Raw genomic sequence first — 24,288 nt, forward strand, 5'->3', positions numbered from 1 at the left:
TAAACTAAACTAAACTAAACTAAACTAAACTAAACTAAACTAAACTAAACTAAACTAAACTAAACTAAACTAAACTAAACTAAACTAAACTAAACTAAACTAAACTAAACTAAACTAAACTAAACTAAACTAAACTAAACTAAACTAAACTAAACTAAACTAAACTAAACTAAACTAAACTAAACTAAACTAAACTAAACTAAACTAAACTAAACTAAACTAAACTAAACTAAACTAAACTAAACTAAACTAAACTAAACTAAACTAAACTAAACTAAACTAAACTAAACTAAACTAAACTAAACTAAACTAAACTAAACTAAACTAAACTAAACTAAACTAAACTAAACTAAACTAAACTAAACTAAACTAAACTAAACTAAACTAAACTAAACTAAACTAAACTAAACTAAACTAAACTAAACTAAACTAAACTAAACTAAACTAAACTAAACTAAACTAAACTAAACTAAACTAAACTAAACTAAACTAAACTAAACTAAACTAAACTAAACTAAACTAAACTAAACTAAACTAAACTAAACTAAACTAAACTAAACTAAACTAAACTAAACTAAACTAAACTAAACTAAACTAAACTAAACTAAACTAAACTAATCTAATTTAACACTTACGCAGCCAGTCAGATGAAAATATGCTGCAAAATTTTGTGATTAGATTACACATTCAAGCACTTTTTTGGATCATTATTTGCAGTACAGTCCAGTCTCGATCATCCGAAGCCTCTATTATCCGAAGTTCGATTATCCGGAGGTTTGTATGGGACTTCGGATAATCGAAAGACGAAAAAAGAAGGTTTTTTGTATTGTTCAATTTCAAGCGATCCTATTTTAGTCAAATTGAATAGTTGATTGTCCATAAAATACAAAAATACATTTTTTAAACATTTAGTCACGCCATTTTTAGCCGCCATCTTGCAAAAATGTTTTTTTCGTGATTCGACTATCCGAAGATTCGTTTTTCCGAAGTAAAATTTTACTGAGGCCTTCGAATAACCGAGTCTGGACTGGTACCCGAAAATCCTTTATAAAAATTATTGCCAGCCCTACTGCGTTGTGTTTACTGACGAAATGATTCTAAAAACGGATCACACTTCACAGTATCTACAGGACATACCGTACCAAATTATGATTGCATTGGTGTTGTGTATAGGATTTGTCTAGCGTCAGCCAATCAACTTTCTGTTAGTAAATAGTTATTAAAAACAGTGGTTTGTAACAAACTGGCAACACTGTCCATTCTGGGAACTCACCAGAACCCCCAATTTCAAACCCACCGAAGCATGAAATTCCAGAGAGAATCGTAACATCCTCTCTCTAGCTTGGTTCCCTTCTGTCAGAGAACGGGATGCTGTGCCGAGTTCTCCCGGTGTGACCGGAGACGTCGACTTCGGTTTCGCGCGGCCACCGCCAGTCGAAGATGAGATTCGCTCGCGTTCGGTTCGCCCTCTCGGAACTTGGCGGTGGCCGCGGCTTCAGTTTTGCGTGGTGCGTTTGAAGGAGAGCTTTTTTGCTGCTTTCTGCAAGTTGCTGCTTTTTCTTCCTTTTTTTGGGCGCGCTCGCGTGTGTGTGTCGTCGTCTGGCGCGGTTCCTGTTTTTTCGGAGTTTTTTTTTTTTCCTGTGGTGGGACGGGAGGCCAAAAAAGGATACCACCCTGAAAGCTGAAGGAATTCCGTGGGGGGTTTGCGTTGTGATAAGAAGTAATCGGATTTCTGTATGAATAAAGGCAAAAGTTTGCAACACGACAGAGAGTTGCGGTTGCTGGCTGGCCGAGTGAGCCCCGATGAAAGTGCAAATAGCGCCGGAAGTGGATAAATATTTATGATAAATGTAAAGTTGAGGAGCGCAAGAAACGGTGAGTTTCAGGGGCCGGGAAGTTCGGAACAAGTCTGAAGAGACGACGTGCTGAAGCCAGTCAAAGTGACAGCGAATTCTTTGGAATACTTGGGATGAAGGAGCGCGGTTAGCAGAAATTCCGACAACCGGTTCTTCACCTCCCCTCAGAAGGTAGGAGGTCCGCTATATTGGATTCCGCCGTCAACCGAATCAACGGCAGACAGGATCCTCGTGCGGTAACTCATCACAGGAAGTAGCGCTCGCGCTCGGGAAAGGGCTGAACCCGAAAGTGTGTGTTATGCAATCAGGGTGTCCCCTGGGCTAGAGCCTCACTGAGAACCGTTTTGCACCGACGTCAGGACGTCGAGCGAAGGTTTGTTGACCGCGTCCCCGGGATGTGGTACTTCAGTCGGATGGAGTGATGAAAGTGCATTGCTGGCCAATATCCTGAATAGCTGGGAAATACAGCGTTGTTTGCTCGCAATGTGCAAGGAAAAAGGGCAACCCCCCCAGTCCCGTTTGATCGGCGATGGATCCATTTACTTAATTTGAAATCTATACCTCCGGTACCCGGTTATTCGACGGGTGTATGTGTGTGTCGAGTAGGATGCGATATTTGATACCTGTGATGTGGAAAGCAGCGATGGCATGTGGTGGGCTTGGATTTTCAACGGTTGTTGAAGATGTTTGCAAGGTGGCAATGAGAGATTGCGAAACACTAATTGAATTTTATTATTGAGAAAGGAAAGGTAATGTGGGTCTGCAGAAATGTATGCCATAGAAATTAAATTGGATTGGATATCGTTATGAATTTTCTAGTAACCCGAGCAGACTTAAATAACTTGGGAAGTTTGATATTGTGAGAATATCGAAATATGTTACTGGGATTGTCAGATTAGTTGTTAAAATAACAAAAATCAATAACGCAGATTTGATCGAAGAATAACTTAAACTGTTATTATGTTGTTATTGCAATAATAAACCAATAACACAGAAGGAATCATGAAGGAATAACAAGATTTGTTATTTTGTGCGGAGAGGTGGAGCAGCATAATAACAAAAATTGTTATTAAAGTTGTATGTCTCCATAACAAAAAAAAGTTATTGTTTTGGTTTATTTGCCATTTGCAAATATACCTGCAGTTGCCATCACTCTTCTGTACTAGTCAGGGCTGCAGAGTCGGGCTCCTTCAAGCGACTTTGAATCCATACTTTGAAGACAACTCCGACTCTGGATGCAGGATATGACGTCAACACCGACTTCAGCTCTCCAAATATACCCGACATCACAGATTCCGACTCCAAGTAAAAGTTGCTGAAAATTAGCTGAATCCAATGCCGTCTCCGAGGTCTCACTCCAGCTCGAACTTCAACGTCAGCTCCGACTTTCTCGCTTTGTGAAAAGAATAACAGTTTTTGTTATTCACATTTCAAAAATTCTCAATGAATAAATCAATTCCCTTAGAGAATATAACAAACATAAAAAAAAACAACTTTCAAAAGTTAATTTTGTCAGTTTAATTTAAGCTGAATGACCCCATTTCATGGTCAAATAAATGACCACGATAAACTGGTCAAAATTATTCCATAAGTCTAGCTAATTTTAGTAAAGTACCTTAGGGGGTATATCAAATAATTAAAAAAATCAACTTTCAAAATTTCAACTTTTTAGAATAATTTTAGCTTAAGGACCCCATTTCATGGTCAAATTAATGACCCTGACTAAATTGGTTAAAATTATCCCATAGTTCTTGCCAATATTAGCAAAGTCCCTAAGGGGGTACCGTCAGTGGGGGTGAGATTGGGTCAAAGTGATTTTTTACGGATTTTACCATTTCTCAGGTTCTTCTCAATGAAACTGAATTCTGTTAAAAGTGTTGTGTAGGACATCTTAAGATGACTTCGCTGAAAAAAATCTCGTTGCTAGAACAAATCTGGAGTTTTTGTTTTGAAAAGGTCCAATAAACCAAAAACTGGAAATTTGGTTTATTGGACCATTTAAAAAAACTCCAGAGATCCTGTTATTTTGGCAGCTGTCTAAAGTTAAGATACGTTTTTGGCCAAAATTTACCTCTCAAAAAATCATTTTTCTTCTAACATTTTTGTTAGAATTGCTCGAAAACTACCCAAATGTTTGAAAATTTCCGCTTCAAACATTGTAGCATGTCAATACGGTTCCCTCTAACAAAAAACACTGTTGGATTACTTGTTTTTACCATATCGTTGTATTTGAGCATCATTTTAGATTCATTTGACCCAATGTCACTCCCTCTAAGGCAGTGTTTCTCAACCGGTGAGGAATTCCCCCCTGGGGGGGGAATTTGGTCATTCTAGGGGGGGAATGAGGGTTCAATAGATATTCAATATCTTTAATCACATTATTCGCAATTTTCAGTTTCTTTGATAAGTAATAACAACTTTTGATTTTTTCCCAAAACATAATTAATAAAGTTTAAAATAAAATGAATTTTTGAATATTTCTCAGGCATTTGTATTTTTTCTGGACACAAGCAGATTTGTTTAAGACAGATTTTTTTTGCTGGTTTCTGTGAGATTTTTGTACACTTTTTAAAAAGAATTCTTCACAATTTTTAGAGTAATCTGTCTTCTGCCGCAGATAATTATTAATTTTATTTAATATTTGTACATATTTTATAATTGTATTTATTAATTGTAATTTAAACGAAAAGTAGTCTAGAATAGTTGCTTTTCTTGTTCAAGAAAAATTGATCAAATAAACAATCAACAAAATCAAACCTGCATTGTTTGTTAGTTTTTTTTTAATTTATATAAAACGTTTTCAAATACCTACTATTGTTTTTTTGCGTAATTTACACATTAATTTGTTATGAAAATTGTAATATTTTTGCAAACCTTAAAAAAGATGGAATTATATTTGTTTATTGATACCAGTATAGAACATTGTTACACTCTAAAAAATAACCCTGCAAAGTTAGAAATAAACACGAAATTTTAAAATGAAAAAATTTGTTCCAAATGAAAAAATGACCCTTCTGGGTTAATGTAGATTCGAAAAGTACATTGAATTTCCCATAAAATGAAACGTTCCAAAATTTTTTACAGTCAAGTAACGGAAAATGGGAGAATTTTTAAAACTTTTTTAGTGTTTTTTTCGATGAAAAATACGTTTATTCGGAATTCTGAGTACGCCATTAAATCGGGCGTCTAATTTTACATAAAAGTCCCTTTGATACCAAAATTCTATCTCATCACCGCTTCAGGCTGCAAATTATTGTAAAACACCTCTTTTTTCGCATGTTCAAAAATGGAAGGGGTCGTACCGCCCCTCCGTCACGAGATATCAAAAAACGGACCTTGGAATCGTGATCAGGAACAAAAGTTACCCCTTAGGACAAAGTTTCACGCAAATCGAAAAGGGGTCGGGGCAACTTTTCCCGATTTCGTGTGAGTTGGTAGAGAATTACCCATTGAATATTTGAAAACAGATTCTAACTTAAGTTTGTCAATAGTTTGTTTAAGTAAATATTTTTAATTGTTTTACTAAATTCATTAAGAAATTTCAATTTTTTTTTTGCAAATGTTACACTTGAACTTGTTTTGTAATTATCTGTAAAATTCCTACTATAGATATTGAAATGGCAAAAAACAACATTTATCCAAGAAATGCAAAATTGTTTAAAAAATATGTCTCTTTAAACATTTTGCTAAGAAAAGTAGGAAAACATAAAATCATATCAAACTGAGTTTTATTGAAAAAAAAAACAAAACAAAACAAAAACAGTTAAATACATTCAACAGCGATAAATCAACGTTGATAAAATATTCAATGTCAAAAATTATAAAATTGGAAAGGGAATTTGGAAAAACACTTTTTTATGGATTCCTTGATATTTTTCTAAATCCTTCTAAATAAATTTTAATTTTTGAAGTTTATTTTTATTCGTTGTTCAGTATCTGTGTATACAAAAATTGCCTATTTTTTGATTTTCTAAATTCATTTAGATTTTTTTTCGATGGTTGACATTGACATTTTTTTTCAGAAAGCTATTTGTTTGGAATCAGCCTATTATTTGAGCTTTCTGGAAATGTCGGGAATTTGAAAATGGAATTTAAGTGGTCACCCTGATAATCGATTATATAATTGATAACAGGTGTGTTTAGGTATATTCAACAATTTTTATTTATGTAGTCCATTTCCCGGGAAATTCAAAATCCGGTAAAATTGGACGCCCTACTTTGGAATCATCGAACAATTGGGGTAAATACCCGGACAGACGGTAATAACAAAATTTATAATATTTTAATAACGAATCCTGTTAAAATAACAAAAAGTGTTATTATTTTATTCTGAAGTTCAACTTCAAGAAGAAAAAATAATAACAGTTACTGATAAAATAACAAAATTTGGTATTGAAGTGATATTCTATTGAAAATGTTTAATAACACGCTAATAAGAGGAAATGTTATACATTTCAAAAACTCTCCTAATAACAAAATTTGTTATTCGTTCGGTATACTGACTAAGAAATAAAATTACCATAAATCACACAAATGGAAAAGTTCCTAAATGTCCATAACACAATCTGCTATTATTTTTTTTTTGTTAAATATGTTTAGATCTTTGGGATAATTTTGATCAATTTCGTCGAGGTCATTATTTTGGTCATGAAATGGGGTCCTTAAGCTAAAATTATTCTGAAAAGTTGAAATTTTGAAAGTTAATTTTTTTAATTATTTGATATACCCCCTAAAGGACTTTGTTTAAAATGGTTAGAACTATTGGATAATTTTGACCAATTTCTTCAGGGTCATTATTTTGGCCAAGAAATGGGGTCCTTAAGCTAAAATTATTCTAAAAAGTTGAAATTTTGAAAGTTATTTTTTTTTTGATTATTTGATATACCCCCTAAGGGACTTTGCTTAAATTGGCTAGAACAATGAAATAATTTTGACCAATTTCATCGGGGTCATTTATTTCACTATCAAGCTTTTTTTTAATCCGATAAAATTAACTTTTGAGAGTTCATTTTTTTAATGTTTGTTATATTCCCTAACGGAATTGATTTATTTATTGAGAATATTTGAAGTGTGAATAACAAAAACTGTTATTATTTTCACAGTGCCAGGAAGTCAGAGCTGACGTTGAAGTACGAGCTGGAGTGAGACCTTGGAGACTGCATCAGATTCTGCTTAAGTTTACTTGGAGTCGGAATCTGTGAAGTCGGGTATTTTTGGAGAGCTGAAGTCGTCGTTGACGTCATATCCTGCATCCAGAGTCGGAGTTGTCTTCAAAGTATGGATTCAAAGTCGCTTGGAGCCCTGACTAGTACAGAGGAGTTATGGTAACTGCAGATTTATTTGCAAATTACAAATAAACCAAAACAATAACTTTTTTTGTTATGGAGACATACCAGTTCAATAACATTTTTTGTTATTATGCTGCTCCACCTCTCCGCACAAAATAACAAATCTTGTTATTCCATCATGATTCCTTCTGTGTTATTTGTTATTGCAATAACAACATAATAACTGTTTAAGTTATTCTTCGAACAAATCTTTGTTATTGATTTTTGTTATATTAACAACTAATCCGATCATCCCAATAACATATTTCGATCTTCTCACAATATCAAAAACTGACCTTCCCAAGTTATTTCCGTCTGCTCGGGAACAACTAATCCGATCATTCCAATAACATATTTCGATCATCTCACAATATCAAAAACTGACCATCCCAAGTTATTTCCGTCTGCTCGGGTAAGCTCTCGCTCCTAACTCCATCCAATTTGCTGATTTTCACTATTTAAATAACTAATTTTGCAAAACTTTTGAAAGAAACTTGCTTGCTCACTTCTTATTGAGCTGTTTATCACTCGATTTCAGTTGAAAATGCTTTTAATTAGCTTTAATTGAATATCAAAGTTCTGACCTGCCAACATTAGAGGCACGCTGGAATTAGATGCTGTTCCCCTACCTAGCAATTTCGTTGTAAATCTTTGAATTCCATAGTAAATCAGTAATTCGTGTATTTCCTAATAATTCAAGTTTGCACTGAATAGCGAAAGCTACAATACTCAAAAGTTCTCAAAAGGACTTAAGAGCCATTGGTAAACACAGCCCTTTTTGCATCGGTATTCGACCTACTAACGATAAACCAATTTAAAAAATACTTGAGATTGTTCATCTACACGTCATACAAATGCCCTAAACTAACAATCTATGAAATTTCGCTTCAATTTCAAGAAAAACGAAAATAAGTGTTGGAGGGCACGGTGGCGCTTACGGCTTTTTGAAAACTAACCCGAGTCATGAATAAGAGACAGTTGCTAGTATTTAAAATAAAGGTGAAAAGTCACCGATTGTGATTGGACACTCAATATTATTTTAACTGAATGAATTTACATGGAAAAGATAATCTAAATAAATATAATTAAAAAAAAACTCAAAATTTCATTTCTCTTTCAATTTGAGAACGAAGTTGGATGCAACAAAAAAGAGAAAAAATATGGAAATTTGAACATCAATGTTGAAATCAATTACAAATTTAACCGATTCACACGTTTGCAACGCCTCATGATGATCATTCACCAGGTATTTTCTAGATAGTGAGAGAGAGGAATGATTTTTTTTAAACAAATAGAATTACCTGCTCATACGACACCTCACTCATCCTGGAGGACCAAACCTGACTCATGATGTCCTGTTCACACGTGCAGGCAAGCTTCAACCACGTCTAAGATTTCAAAAATGAAAAAGCGAAAAACACCGACTCAATTTTTATTCACCTAGTTCCACGAACGTGACTCCCACAGTCACCACGTGCCGACACCAAATTATCGTGTCCTGCGGGAGGTGCATTCCGGGAAAGCTACGCTTTGAAAGCGATACCGTCGTTGGCCCCTGATGATGGTCCATGTATTTAGCCCGTAGCCATTGTTTGCCAAGTGTTTCCCTCATTTTTTTTACCCCAGCCCTTTTCATTAGCCAAGCTTGGCTAAGCTGCAAAAAGCTCTCGCTCTTATCAATATTTGCCTGCATTATTTATGCTCGTGGATATCGTTAAGTTGTACAAAGCACTGGCAATAAAGGCAATCGGCCGGTTTTTGTTCCCTCATTTTCTCGATTTCTGTGTCTGTCCAAGGGGTTTCCATTCGTTTGTCGTCCCCCCAGATGAATGTTGCCGGCCTTGGAAAATCGATATGAAATAATTTATTAGAACCGATAGTGTGCGGGTGTGGGCTTTTCCGGTGCCTACATCTGAATGATGGTTGTTGGTTTTAGCAAGGATCCAATTAGGACTTGTTCAACTTCTCCCGGTGACATTATATCCACGGAAACGGAAAAAGAAACGAAGTAGAAGGCGAGGTGGATTTCACCGAATAATGGATTATTTATTGATGTCCGACAATCTAGTTTGGCCGGTCGTGTGCCGGTATGGCTACCTTGCGATAAGAGTGGTTTGGAGGCTTGGGTACGATTCAGGTTAGTTGATCCAGCTTATATTAATGAGTTTGTGAGAAAACATTTTCTTTTCCACGCAAAGTATCGTGGTTGAACTCGAAAAAAGCTAATTTCACAAGGTATTTCTTGCAGTTTGTTTGGATAGAAATAGAACACGTTTGAAAAACATGTTTTGTTGTATTCATTACAATTGTCAATTGAAAGTAAAGTAAAAGTAAATCTTTCCCAGTTCCTGAGAGGAACACCCTTGAAGAGTATCGGGGCCGGCATTTACAAAGCGGATTCAGTGGCAGTTTCATTCTCAACTTAATGTTAACATGTTAAGGTTAATGTTAACATTCCATAGGTCGCCTCCCTAAGGTGTCGTGATAAGGTCCAGTTTGTGACGATACACTACCTTCCCTTTACTAAGCAATCGATTCCAGAAGGGAAAAGATCACCAGTTGTGTTGGTCCGAGCCGGGATTTGAACTCCGATCTACCGCTTACGAGGCGGAAGCGTTACCACTGGGCTACGTGGCTCGGTCGTCAATTGAAAGTATTTCTTTTTAATAATTTTATTTTTATCTTAAACAGTCAAAATTCAATAAGGTCATTCCAAATTAACATTCCCATCCACTTCCCCGTGACCCAACCACTGGTCGTGGCCGGCGTCGGTATTGATCAGCATGATAGGGGCCTTTGAGAAGATGCGAAGCGAGGAAAGATAGCTCCCACTTATCTTCCACGGCTCGTGGATGTAACTTCTGGAGGTCCTGGTTAAAAATGGAGTAGCAACTGGGCATCTATGCTATGCTTATGCTTAAACAGTCAAAATTAAAGAAGGTCATTTCAAATATTTTATTTAAGTTTATGTCCCTCTAATCGAAACAAAGTTTAAACATTTAAATGTAGGTCGTGTTTTCAATTGCATTTTCCACCAGTCGTTTTAAAGTCGTTTTGCTATCATTAGGTTTCAAACTATCTGAGTACATATTGACGTAACATTTTTTTTAGTGAGAAAAATAACTTTTTGCGGTAATGACCATCGTGATTTCACAACAATTGAAAATCCTTCAAATCGAGTTCAAATATACAATATATCATTTTTATCGCAGGAAAATGCATTTTAAATTGTTTTTAGTTGATAAAATTTCTATTTCCGATAAAAAATTAAAGCATTCTGATTTTTTTTATTTCCTTCCCGATTTTTCTAGGTGATTTCAAAAGGAGGAACATAGTCTTAAAAAAATATGTGATGAATTAAAAATACATAGAATTTAAAAAAAATGTTAAAAAAATTATTTGTTGAAAAATCACTGGATTTTATCACCATCAAAAAAATATTCGTGATAAAGCCACAAACTGTAATTAAGTTTTTTTTTAATTTTTGATTTCTGTTCAAGAGATAAAATTAATCAACGGAAAATTTTACTTCTCTTTTTTTGTATAAGATTGTTTAGCATTTTCTACAACATATTTTTAGGATTTTTTTTCTCTCATTTTTTCAATTTATTTTCTTTCAGAGGTTTTGGAATAATCGAATGTGGACTGCAGAGAACTTTATTTATTTATTTATGTTGACATACGGTCGTACAATTTTGTATTCAGATATTTAAATAATCAGGTACAGTATGTAAAACAAGTATATACACCCCTTGGGCACTATGCACATTTTGTGATGAAACATGTAAAAAATTTAAAGTTTGACAGAAACCTAGTACTACGTTTTGTTCAGAAACTCATGCCAAACATTTTGCTACAAAAAGCTCATGAAAAGATGATTTCTATAAAAAGTTATATAACAAATACTATTACGAAAATAAAAAAGGTGCAAAAAAAGTTTGTACACCTTTCGAAAAATTAACATAAAACTAACTTAATCCACCTATGTGGTTGGAGCCTTCCTCACTCATTACCAACAATGGCTGATTTGATGGGGTTGTACACAAATTTCATCTACTTTTTAGATCCGGAATAAAAAAGTACATAAATATCACTTAAGTGACCATATCTCGAGACAGGGTTGCCAGATCTTCAATGTTTTAGACTCGTTGGAAAGGTCTTTCAACTACCTAACCAACGATGGGTCGGATGATGGATCCGGACATTGTTTACATACATTTAAGTGAGATCCGGTTTCCAAAAAGTTCATAAATATCACTTAAATGGCCATATCTCGAGACAGGGTTGCCAGATCTTCAATGTTTTGGACTCGTTGGAAAGGTCTTTTGATAACCTATCCAACGATGGGTCGGATGGTGGATCCGAACATAGTTTACATGCATTTAAGTGAGATCCGGCTTCCAAAAAGTACAAAAATATCACTTAAATGGCCATATCTCGAGACAGGGTTGCCAGATCTTCAATGTTTTGGACTCGTTGGAAAGGTCTTTTGATAACCTATCCAACGGTGAGTCGGATGGTGGATCCGGACATAGTTTACAAACATTTAAGTGAGATCCGGCTTCCAAAAAGTACATAAATATCACTTAAAAGGCCATTTCTCAAGACAGGGTTGCCAGATCTGCAATGTTTTGGACTCGTTGGAAAGGTCTTTTGATAACCTATCCAACGATGGGTCGGATGGTGGATCCGGACATAGTTTACATACATTTAAGTGAGATCCGGCTACAAAAAAGTACATAAATATCACTTAAATGGCCATATCTCGAGGCAGGGTTGCCAGATCTTCAATGTTTTAGACTCGTTGGAAAGGTCTTTTGATAACCTAACCAACGATGGGTCGGATGGTGGATCCGGACATAGTTTACATGCATTTAAGTGAGATCCGGCTTCCAAAAAGTACATAAATATCACTTAAATGGCCATATCTCGAGACAGGGTTGCCAGATCTTCAATGTTTTGGGCTCGTTGGAAAGGTCTTTTGATAACCTATCCAACGATGGGTCGGATGGTGGATCCAGACATAGTTTACATACATTTAAGTGAGATCCGGATATATGTGAAAACACATTTTTATACATAACTTTTGAACTACTTATCGAAACTTCAATCTGTATAAAACTCGATCTATGGGACCCTAAACCAAGTCGAATGCAACAGGTTCGGGTCAAATCGGTTCAGCCAGTGCTGAGAAACATGAGCTAGTTTGTTGGTCACATACATACATACACACACACATACACACACACATACACACACACATACACACAGACATTTGTTCAGTTTTTGATTCTGAGTCGATATGTATACATGAAGGTGGGTCTACGACGTTTTTATACAAAGTTCATTTTTAGAGCAGGATTATAGCCTTACCTCAGTGAGGAAGGCAAAAAATGTTATTTGTTGACAAATCACCATAAATCCAGTCTCTCAACTCCAAATAGGCATCCTTGACTGATTAAAAAAATAATTTTGGATGGAATATAAGGTTTACTAATTACTCAGTATAAAAGATTATATAACTCTGGAAATTCTATATAAAACTTATCTAAACTTAATTTTGCAAACTTTTAATTCAAATAAATGTCAATATATTACCATAGAATTGCTAAATAAACATTTTGGAGTGGGTATAACACCGTTTAAGGGGTATTTGTATCGATAGAATAGATTTTTCGTTGGAATTTCGTACCAACCCGGAATTACGTCGTCGGAAAATCCGCCGGCATCTGAACCGGTCCACAATTCACAAGTCAACCTATGTGGCATCAGAAAGGGCATAAAAATTCCGATCTTTTGATACCCATACATCCAGATTTTCTATAAAACCCACGTTTTTAAATACCTGGGCAAAAAGTAAGTTTGATCCACGAGAACAAAAATTACAAAAGTCCATACATTTTTGGAAGATTGCTCAAACGAAACCATAACAACGTTTTTGCTTAGGTATTTAAAAACGTGGGTTTTATAGAAAACCTGGATGTATGGGTATCAAAAGATCGGAAATTTTATGCCCTTTCTGATGCCACATAGGTTGACTTGTGAATTGTGGACCGGTTCAGATGCCGGCGGATATTCCGACGACGTAATTCCGGGTTGGTACGAAATTCCAACGAAAAATCTATTCTATCGATACAAATACCCCCAAAACGGTGTTATACCCACTCCAAAATGTTTATTTAGCAATTCTATGGTAATATATTGACATTTATTTGAATTAAAAGTTTGCAAAATTAAGTTTAGATAAGTTTTATATAGAATTTCCAGAGTTATATAAACTTTTATACTAAGAAGTTAGTAAATTTTATATTCAAAACAAATTATTTTTTTAATCAGGGGACCATCCATAAACCACGTGGACACCTTAGGAGGGGGTTGGCGATTCTCCACGGTCCATACAAAAAAGATTTTTTTTTTGTATGGACAATTGTCCACGAAGGGAGGGGGGGGTTTAAGATTTCCAAAAAAGTGTCCACGTGGATTATGGATGGTCCCCAGTCAAGGATGCCTATTTGGAGTTGGGAGACTGGATTTATGGTGATTTGTCAACAAATAACATTATTTATGTTAATTTTTCGAAAGGTGTACAAACTTTTTTGCACCTTTTTTATTTTCGTAATAGTATTTGTTATATAACTTTTTATAGAAATCATCTTTTCATGAGCTTTTTGTAGCAAAATGTTTGGCATGAGTTTCTGAACAAAACGTAGTACTAGGTTTCTGTCAAACTTTAAATTTTTTACATGTTTCATCACAAAATGTGCATAGTGCCCAAGGGGTGTAAATACTTTTTTTACATACTGTAAGAACATTCAAACCTAGAAAATGTTTTAAATATAAAATTTGAATGAGCAATTCTCTACCAAACCCGCAAATGGATTTTATTTGTATTTTTTGATTTGGCTCAAACTTTGTGGGGGCCTTCCCTATGACCAAATAAGCTATTTTGCGTCATTGGTTCACCCATACAAGTCTCCATACAATTTTGGCTGCTGTTCATACAAAAATTGTATGTAAATATTCAAACAACTGTAACTTTTGAGTGAATTTTCTGATCAATTTGGTGTCTTCGGCAAAGTTGTAGGTATTGTTGAGGACTTTTGAGAAAAAAATAGGCACACGGAAGAAAAAAAACCGGCGCTTTTTTTTATTAACATTTTTTCACAAAAACTCAATTTCCCAAAATACGTATTTTTTTTGATTTTAGAGATTTTTTGATATGTTTTAGGGGACAAAAATCCGCAACTTTTGAGCCATAGAGAAACATGGTCAAAAAATTTACCACCGAGTTATGAATTTTTGAAAAAATAGTGATTTTTGTAGAAAATCTAAGTTTCATGCAAAAACAGATTTGACATTATTTTTTAATGCAAAATTGAATTTGCATTCGAAAAGTACTTTACAGATTTTTGATAAAGGGCTACGTTTTAATAAAAAAAAAACATTTGTTCCCTCGTTTTCGTCATTTTCCCGATTTTGCTGCGGAGCATCGAAAAATTTAATTTAGAACAATTTTCCCGAAGACACCATATTTTAGAGATTTTTTGTTGAAAAGTATTAGGTTCTGAAAATTACCATTTTTCACAGAAGGCAAAAGGGGGCTACCTAGAAACAAATATTTTTAAATGCACGTGCCTGTTCACTTGCCAGCCTGCCTGCCTGGCAGTGCGCCTGTTATGTTACCCCTTTGAGCAGGCCGCGCAAAAATGGTCCTTTTCGGAAGCTAATAACTTTTCAGCAAAAAATCCCAAAAAAATTGTGTCCTCAGGAAAGTTTGTCTAAAATTAATGAAAGTCCTACATCTGAGAATTGATGAAAGTTGGATGACTATTGTGCCTTCCACAGGTAAAAAACCGAAACAGTTGCCGGCAAAGTTATACAAATGGATAAGGACTACAACTCAAGACTATCATTCCGTGACGAAACTGAAGCGTTTACTGACATCAACTTAAAAAGTTTCGAGTGTTGTCAATGAAATTATGGAAATATTTATTTCCTATAATTTTGCATCTCTCGCCGATCTAAAGTCCAACAATTTTGAATTTGTCAAAAATTTTAAAAAAATCCTTTCTTTGAATAATAATTAATAAGTAATAGTTCCTCAATGTGCTCCAAATAGTTCTTATCTATTTTAGATTTTTTTGCAGTGATTTGAGTTTTTATCAAGATCTGAACTCATCAAATTTCATAAACCCTACTGTATACACAAAATCAAACTGAAAATAAAGTAACCACGTTAACGATCAACAATTTTCCGAACGTTTCCACTTCCAAGATAAATGCTTGCTTTGTGCTCATCATCCCGGCCGAGCTCCATTCTTTCTTATTTATTGATATCCCTAGGCCTCAAGAGAGCTCCCTCACAAACAATATTTTCATATTTGTACTTTTATTTATCCATCTTCTCCGACGAAGCAATATCTGCTTTCATTGCGGTGGAAGAAAAATCATGAAATTCCCTTTAAAATCGCTACAATTTCGGCGACTTTATTTTAAGATTCAAGAAAAAAAAAATGTTTAAAATTCTATTTCATTTAATTTTTCTCAAGGTAGACTGTATTTATACTTTTGCTTTGAGACCAAACCAATGGAAAATCAACATCGTTGAAGAGCCGTCTGCCATCCATCACTGGGACGAGACTTGTGATATGACTGAATCATGGCTTTTGCTCCACAGCTCAGGAAAATGTTACTAGCAATGGTAGGATTAAAGCATTTTTGAATTGTTTAATTTTTTTTTCATAATGTTCAATCAAAATTATTAATTTTTATGTTTTTGTTATTTGATACTATCATTTTCACATGAACTTATGAGCTTTTTTGATAGAAAAGCGCCTCATAGCTGAACTTTAAACCTTACCACCTCCAAATCACCAACAAGTGTTGACACTCTGATGACAGAGGTAGGAGAGGGCAGATTTCCTCTCGTCTGGCTGGTTTCCGTAATGGTCTCCTAGAGCGCGGGGGTGGTGCGGGACAAATTTGAAAGGATAACCGGGATGGAAGAAAGATTAAAAGGAATCTTTCATATCCTGGGCCCCGTCTGGTGGTGATTTGTTGGTGGGTTGAGCTGCTTTCATCACACACACACACACGCACACACACGCACATCAAACCAATTTGTCGAAGGCAAGTCAAAAGATTGCGTTTGAAGAGTTTGGTTTGTGAAGAATTTAGATTGAAAAACGACATATTTATCATTCTCTTATCTTAAAAATTCCTTGAAATGTACGATTGAACCAAATTGTGAAATTTTCAAATGATAACCTTATTCTACACCATTTATTTTCTAATCAATTTGAGCTCAAATAGCGTTTTCATTCACAATGAAAACACGGTGACGACGCAGTTACGCCTCCGCCAACATTAGCGAAACCATAAAACTGCAATTAAATCGTTTCATAGAGCCATTTGTGGAATGCAATTAAACCTTCTACTATATTAATGTTGCTCCAAATTCCGTTCCGACGTTCCGGGATAACCACTGCGCCATAATTTTATGCAATGAGGTCTCATTAGGGGTCATCCTTAAATAACGCTCCCTTAGCAACGAATTAAAATGTTTTTTATAAAAAATATGGGTCATTCCAGGTCAACTGAGCACACTTTTAGACTCGATCTTCACCGATTTGAACCAAACTTGGAGGTATCGTTCATTTATTGGAAGTTAACAGAAATTCCAAGTTTGGTGCTGATTGGATCACCCCTCTATTTTTGGCACCGCCCTCGTTTTTGACGATTTCTAAAAAACTTTTTTTTCTTTTAATCATAACTTTGCAACTATTTGAGCAAAAGACTTTCTACAGGTTGTATTTTATAGAAAATTGTCCAAGAAACTCAATTAAAATAAAATATAAACCCCAATTTAAATCCCTCAATTAAACATAAACCCTCAATTAAAATAAAATATAAATAAAATATAACCTATATAAAATATAATTTAAGTATTTAAATTCACTTTTGACCAATTCCTTATATTTTTATTGGTTTTATTTTATCACCATCGTGTTCTCCGGACAACTTTACAAAAAATTCAATGTAGATCTCAAACTATAATGAACTATTGGCGAGAGATATAGCGATTTAACTGAAAAAAAGTTTGACTTTGCACTGCACACTGTCCTATGAATGCAAATCCGAAATAAGTTTTTCACATATAAAAACCGAACTATGCGGGATTCATCCCTTTTTGTTGAAAAATACACCATGTACATCCGAGTGCTGCGTAAAATCTAACTTTTTTCAGTAAAATCAATGTATCTTGCCAAAAGTTCATTTTAGTTTGAGTTCTTGATTGATATTTATGTAATATTGTCCGGGGAACACGATGGTGATAAAATAAAACAAATAAAAATATAAGAATTGGTCAAAACTGAATTTGAATACTTAAAACGTTAAAATATAATATTAGTGGGCATTAAAGGGGTTAAATTTTTTTTTTTATTTTAATCGAGTTCTTTGGCCAATTTTCCAGAAAATGCAACCCGTAGAAAGTCTTTTGCCTAAGTATTTGGAAAGTTATGATTAAAAGAAAAAAAAAGTTTTTTTAGAAAATCGTCAAAAAGGAGGGCGGTGCCAAAAATAGAGGGATGGTCCAACCAGCACCAAAATTGGGATTTCTGTTAACTATCAATAGATGAACGTTCCCTCCAAGTTTGGTCCAAATCGGTGAAGGTCGAGTCCAAAAGTGTACTCAGTTGACCTGGAATGACCCACATGAAAAAGAAGTGAATGTTTATTACATTTGTTTTTGAGTTCTAAAAACACCTCCTCTTAAACTGTGTGTTGTTGACCGTTAATTTATTGATCGTTTTATATCGTTTGCGTTATTATGTTTTCCCTCCTCCCAGTTCAGCGAAATTAAGCAAAAAATACCCAAATTAAATGTCTGTGCAGCATTTCCATCAGAGTCCACCAAAATATCCACCCAAAATTTCCCCAAGTTATTTCCCAAGCAATATATCCAAATATCCGCCTAAATTAAGAGTTTTCTCTTCACCCGCGATATTGATCGAAGTGCTGCCGTGCTATTTGGGGCGCGTCAAACCGGAAGCAAAACAATTTTTGCTGCGTTCTCAGGCTAATTATTTTTGTCATATTTTTCGCCACTGCAGGGTTGTTTTTCGCAATTTCGTTGGAACGTAAAAGTTTTCCGTGAGATAGATGTCTTCTGCGTCCGTGTGCTATTTTTCTTTTTGTTGTGCCCGTGGGATTTCCCGAACGCAGACAAAAAAAGGAAGCGCCTAATTAAGTGGCGAAACTTTTGCGTCGCTGGAGAGTTTAATAAATTGGCGCAGGGATCTAAGAATTGCTGGAAGTGAGAAAATATGGGGAAATTAATTGATAGTATTTTCGAAGAAAATTCAATATCTTGTCAATTCGATTAATTCATCAAAGAAAGAAAGAAACAAAGAAACAAAGAAACAAAGAAACAAAGAAACAAAGAAACAAAGAAACAAAGAAACAAAGAAACAAAGAAACAAAGAAACAAAGAAACAAAGAAACAAAGAAACAAAGAAACAAAGAAACAAAGAAACAAAGAAACAAAGAAACAAAGAAACAAAGAAACAAAGAAACAAAGAAACAAAGAAACAAAGAAACAAAGAAACAAAGAAACAAAGAAACAAAGAAACAAAGAAACAAAGAAACAAAGAAACAAAGAAACAAAGAAACAAAGAAACAAAGAAACAAAGAAACAAAGAAACAAAGAAACAAAGAAACAGAAACAAAGAAACAAAGAAACAAAGAAACAAAGAAACAAAGAACAAAGAAACAAAGAAACAAAGAAACAAAGAAACAAAAAGAAACAAAAAAGAAACAAAGAAACAAAGAAACAAAGAAACAAAGAAACAAAGAAACAAAGAAACAAAGAAACAAAGAAACAAAGAAACAAAGAAACAGAAACAAAGAAACAAAGAAACAAAGAAACAAAGAAACAAAGAAACAAAGAAACAAAGAAACAAAGAAACAAAGAAACAAAGAAACAAAGAAACAAAGAAACAAAGAAACAAAGAAACAAAGAAACAAAGAAACAAAGAAACAAAGAAACAAAGAAACAAAGAAACAAAGAAACAAAGAAACAAAGAAACAAAGAAACAAAGAAACAAAGAAACAAAGAAACAAAGAAACAAAGAAACAAAGAAACAAAGAAACTATTAGATAAGATTAGATTTGGGTTTTCATTAGTTTAAATTATATAAGAATAGATTGGATTAGATTAGATTAGGTAATATTAGATTGGATTGGATTAGATTAGATCAAATTAGATAAGATTAGATTAGCAGCGATTTCACGATCTCACGAAAGCAGCATGATTTGAAAAAAAGTTCAAAAATGTTTAAATAATTGGGTCCCAAAACATGCCTAGAGGAAATTACTTAAATTTTCAAGTTATCAAAGTTGCCTTTTCTTTTTTTCGCCATTTTACCGTTTTTGCGCGTGGCACGTCGAAAAACCCAGTTTTTATTTTCAAAAAATCTCAGAATTCTGAAATTTCACCATTTGAACAAATCTTACGTAAAATTGTTAGAGGCATTCGATAAAAAAGTTTCAGACATACACCTAGAACTGGGAATCGGCATACGAGTGGATAAAGAGCACGGTTCGGTAGTAAAATGTTACTGTGTGCGGACGAAGAGAATTAATTCCAAAATTACCGAGAGAACTTTACTCATGGTTTCATTTTCAAAAAAAAGTTCATCTGTCAAAAACAGTACCGGTATCGAGACTCGAACCCAAGACCTTTGGCATATTGAACCGTGCCTTTGCCGTATAGGCTACCAAGGTACAGTGAATAAGCTGCGGTCATTTGTCTATATAAGCAACTCAATAGTAGGGACCTACATAAGGAAATGAAATGTTCTGGGAGAAATTTCAAACAACCAAAGTCATTCAAATTTAAGGTTGAAAACTTGTAGTTTTTCTTTGGTGCTGGCACTTTTCTTCTACCGAACAAGCACAAATATAACAAAAACTAACAGATTATTATCAACAACAGTTTCACAATACTTGTGATTGTTATAAGTCTAGTTTTTTTTCAAAAATTATTTTAAATTGATTCCGACCTTATTCTTGCATGATCTTGTTGCTCGATTGGAACCCCGATTTGACAGTTCGATTGGAACCCTGAGAGTGACATTTCGCCTCTCTATATAGGCTCTCTACTCAATAGGATGAACTGTTTCAATAAACGAATGAACACGCGAGAGGTCTATACACTCGCAAAATAGTACTTTCCTCAGGTTCCTTTTCGGGAGGATTTTGGGTGTAGGCTTTTTGGTTCCGAGACCTCAAAACCCGCATTTAATGTTTTCATAGGACCTTTTCAAATGCTAGGTTAGATTTTGGAAACCCAGGAAAAAAATGAAGATATTTTGCTTGTCGCTCAAATAGCAAAACGATTTCTTAGCAACTATTGATCCGATTATTGAGGCCTAAAAATTTTGCGTGAGTTTCATGTTGTACTACCCAAGTAACATTTTTTTCCAGGAGTTCTACAAAAGCTCTTCAAGATAGCTACAGCATAGCAGTTTGGACCGCGGTAGGATAAAACTCTCTTCAAGTACTCTTCCAAACTCCTGAAGAAGTTTTGAAGAGAATTTTATCCTACCGCGGTCCAAACTGCTATGCTGTAGCTATCTTGAAGAGCTCTTGTAGAACTCCTGAAAAAATGTTACTTGGGTATCTATTATTACAGCCTGTGGTCAAATTTTCAAAGTATCTTAGGCCAATTTTTAAAAAAACTTTCTGAAGATTTGAAAAAAATGGTTAACAATGGACAATTTTAAAAAGTTCGTTTTATGTCCATCTTTAGGTGGGTTTGTCGCAAAAACGGTGTACTTTACCATAATTAATTTGCAAAATTATCAAAAATTCGTATTATTTTTTGTTTAATGGCAGCGCATCTCTCTCTGAACAATTGCTCTGCTGTACTATTTGTTTTTTTTCTAAAACATTATACATTTTTAAAATATCACGAAAAACTGTCAAACTTGTATGGTCTTTGAGTTTAGAATAAATATTCTCTTGAAGAAGATTTAAGGTGGTATCAGACTATGACAAACAAACAAAAACAATGCAAAATGTATGTTTCTGTAAAAAGGTGCGAATTTGTTTGTTTGCCATAGTCTAATACCTCCTTAACGCTTAACGCTTAACGTGGTAAAGAGTGTGTATAGAAATTTTGTTTATATTTATAATAAAATTAGGTTTTAGTTAGGTTTCATATCATCTCAAGGTTAAAATTCCTTTTTTTCAAATATGTATTTTTTATGTTTGAGCAAATTGGAAGAAAAGTCAAACTTTTCGGCGTGGACCACTTCAGCTTGGGAACATAGTTAAAAACAAAGTTTTCCTTCAAAGAAAAATCCCACTTTTTCTCTCGTTAACGAAAGAAACCAAGCAGCAGCAGCAGCGTGGAAAGCGTAAAAGGCAAATTCAGAAGAAACACATCGCAAACATGCTGCCGCTTCTCCGTTCCCATGAGGACCCCAAGAATTGGGAAACTTTTTATTTGTTTGGGGAGCATGCTTTGCAAAAAGTTTAAAAAAGGAGAAACTTTTCAACACCAAACGGCAACAGCGGCCCACACGCGCGGTAATGATGAGATATGTGAAATTAAATTCCGCACGAGCGATGGCAAAGTTGGACGATGTTCGCCGCTCGAAAGTTTCCTAATTTATCCCTCTACGAGAAGCTTTTCCAGGAACCGTTTTCCACGACGCTGGTTAACGGATTAGAGTTTGGTGGATCAGAATCCGAGAATCAGACTGAAAAGGAATCCAAGAAATGGAACCACCGCGGTTATCTGTACACAATTTCAATATAGACATGTGCATAGCCGCCGGGAGGGAGGGGTTCGCCACACTGAATCAGCAGAAATCCGGTTTTATCACTGCGCTAGTCCTCGTACACAACTCCATCGCTGCAGGGCAGGGTGCGAAGTTTACATCGTTCTCCGCTTGAGGGAAAAGGGTAAAAAAGGAATAGGGAAAAGTTGTGGAAAACTGCGAGGGAAAAGTGGCAGTGTTTTCCATCAAAAATGTCGCGTTCAGTTGGCGGTGGGTTGCGTTGGATGTTTTTTTAAAGCGTGATAAGTTGTCCTATTTTGTTTATTTTTTGTATGCATTTAAATCCGAAAAAAAATCACTAAATATTGCACATGGTATGTCCACGCATCATTCCTCCTCTGTTGATTCTGAGAAATGTGATCTGTTCACAGAATCCGCTCTGCGATAAGCACAAGTTAGGTTAGGTTAGGTTAGGTTAGGTTAGGTTAGGTTAGGTTAGGCCAGGAAGGCAGGCCAGGTTAGGCCAGGCCAGGCCAGGCCAGGCCAGGCCAGGCCCAGGCCAGGCCAGGCCAGGCCAGGCCAGGCCAGGCCAGGCCAGGCCAGCCAGGCCAGCCAGGCCAGGCCAGGCCAGGCCAGGCCAGGCCAGGCCAGGCCAGGCCAGGCCAGGCCAGGCCAGGCCAGGCCAGGCCAGGCCAGGCCAGGCCAGGCCAGGCCAGGCCAGGCCAGGCCAGGCCAGGCCAGGCCAGGCCAGGCCAGGCCAGGCCAGGCCAGGCCAGGCCAGGCCAGGCCAGGCCAGGCCAGGCCAGGCCAGGCCAGGCCAGGCCAGGCTAGGCCAGGCCAGGCCAGGCCAGGCCAGGCCAGGCCAGGCCAGGCCAGGCCAGGCCAGGCCAGGCCAGGCCAGGCCAGGCCAGGCCAGGCCAGGCCAGCCAGGCCAGGCCAGGCCAGGCCAGGCCAGGCCAGGCCAGGCCAGGCCAGGCCAGGCCAGGTTAGGCCAGTTAGGTTAGGTTAGGTTAGGTTAGGTTAGGTTAGGTTAGGTTAGGTTAGGTTAGGTTAGGTTAGGTTAGGTTAGGTTAGGTTAGGTTAGGTTAGGTTTTTCAAACAAGAAATTGTTTTTTTTAAGCAATAATGAATTAATTCAAAGTTGTTAAAAAAAATCTCTAATCATCGCTCCGAGCCTCGATGAATCATATTTCACAGCAAGGTTCGAACAACGACGACGACTATGGAAATAACTGGGCTCAGTGTTCAAGCTGAAATTTCCACCGCCCCTGAGTAGGCGGGAGAAGGTGTTCACGAGCAGCGGCCGTTGTGGAAGTGAGGAAAAGCTTCGTTCGTGACAAAGCAAGCTCTTTTTCGACACTTTTGTACAATATCAAATTCTTTTCCCAACCCGGCCTCCTCTCCTCACCCCCTTTGGGTGGGTGGTGGAAAGTTGATCAACTGGGTGGGATGCTTCTGCTTCGACAAAAATGTGAAACTAGTTTAACATTGCCGGTGGAGGTGGTGTGCTGCCGGTGGATGTTGACATTGCCGGCTTGGGCTGATGCCGCCGGGATTTTCGACGATGCTAATATTGTGTATCCCGAAATGGTGCCACTGTTACGATTCTAGGTTTTAGGGTAGTGGGTTGGAATCACCGGAATTTGACTGAATGCAAAATTTGTAAAACTGTTAAATCACGATACAAAAACGGTCCTTACTATGCTACTTTACCCTAAATGAGCCACCAACAATACCGGGGGACACCGTTAAGGGTAAAAGATCCACAAATGTACCTCCAACATTCCCGGAAGAGGAACTACCCTCAAAATGATTGATTCTAAATTGTATTACACAAAGCGGATTGTCGTTGAGCTTTTGTCTGTTATTGGGCTGATAAAATTGAAACATGGATTTTCGGGGAACGAAGAGTTTCGTTGGTTGTTGTGAGCTGCTCTAGAATATGTGATATGATTTTGAATTGATACTGAGAAAGAAATAATGAATGTCAATCCAGTTCTTTTTAGGCCCATTGAAAAAGGACTGTTAAGAAGTTTCTAGGGATTGAAGGTTTTTCTATGGACCAACTTTGTTTTAACTTCAAACATTTTGCTTTTGTTGCTTTTATATTTTTGATCTAGATCATTTTGAGCAGTCTCGCAATGACCTGCATTAAATGTTGATGGAGATTGAGGTATTTTATTACAGAAATTGTTTGTAATTGAACATCAGTGATTATTTTTGAAAATAATTGAACTTATTTGACAAGTAGGTTCATTTTAACGCGTTTTTTTAATTTTCTAGAAAATCTCAAGTCATAGAAAATCCTCCAAAAAC

The 24,288-nt window shown here is 35.9% G+C and overlaps 1 protein-coding gene across 1 annotated transcript in view; it reads left to right on the forward strand.

Annotated features, from left to right (window-relative positions):
• The first annotated feature begins 1,435 nt into the window (after window positions 1–1,435).
• Window positions 1,436–24,288, forward strand: part of LOC6042039 (ras-like protein family member 10B) — a 45,487-nt gene continuing 22,634 nt past the window's right edge. Inside the window, exon 1 of the mRNA XM_038264031.1 lies at window positions 1,436–1,875. The gene's annotated coding sequence lies outside the window, so the exon portion shown is untranslated. The remainder of the gene's footprint in view (window positions 1,876–24,288) is intronic.

Source organism: Culex quinquefasciatus, chromosome 3, assembly GCF_015732765.1.
Source record: "Culex quinquefasciatus strain JHB chromosome 3, VPISU_Cqui_1.0_pri_paternal, whole genome shotgun sequence".
In the NCBI taxonomy this organism is placed as follows: Eukaryota; Metazoa; Arthropoda; class Insecta; order Diptera; family Culicidae; genus Culex; species Culex quinquefasciatus.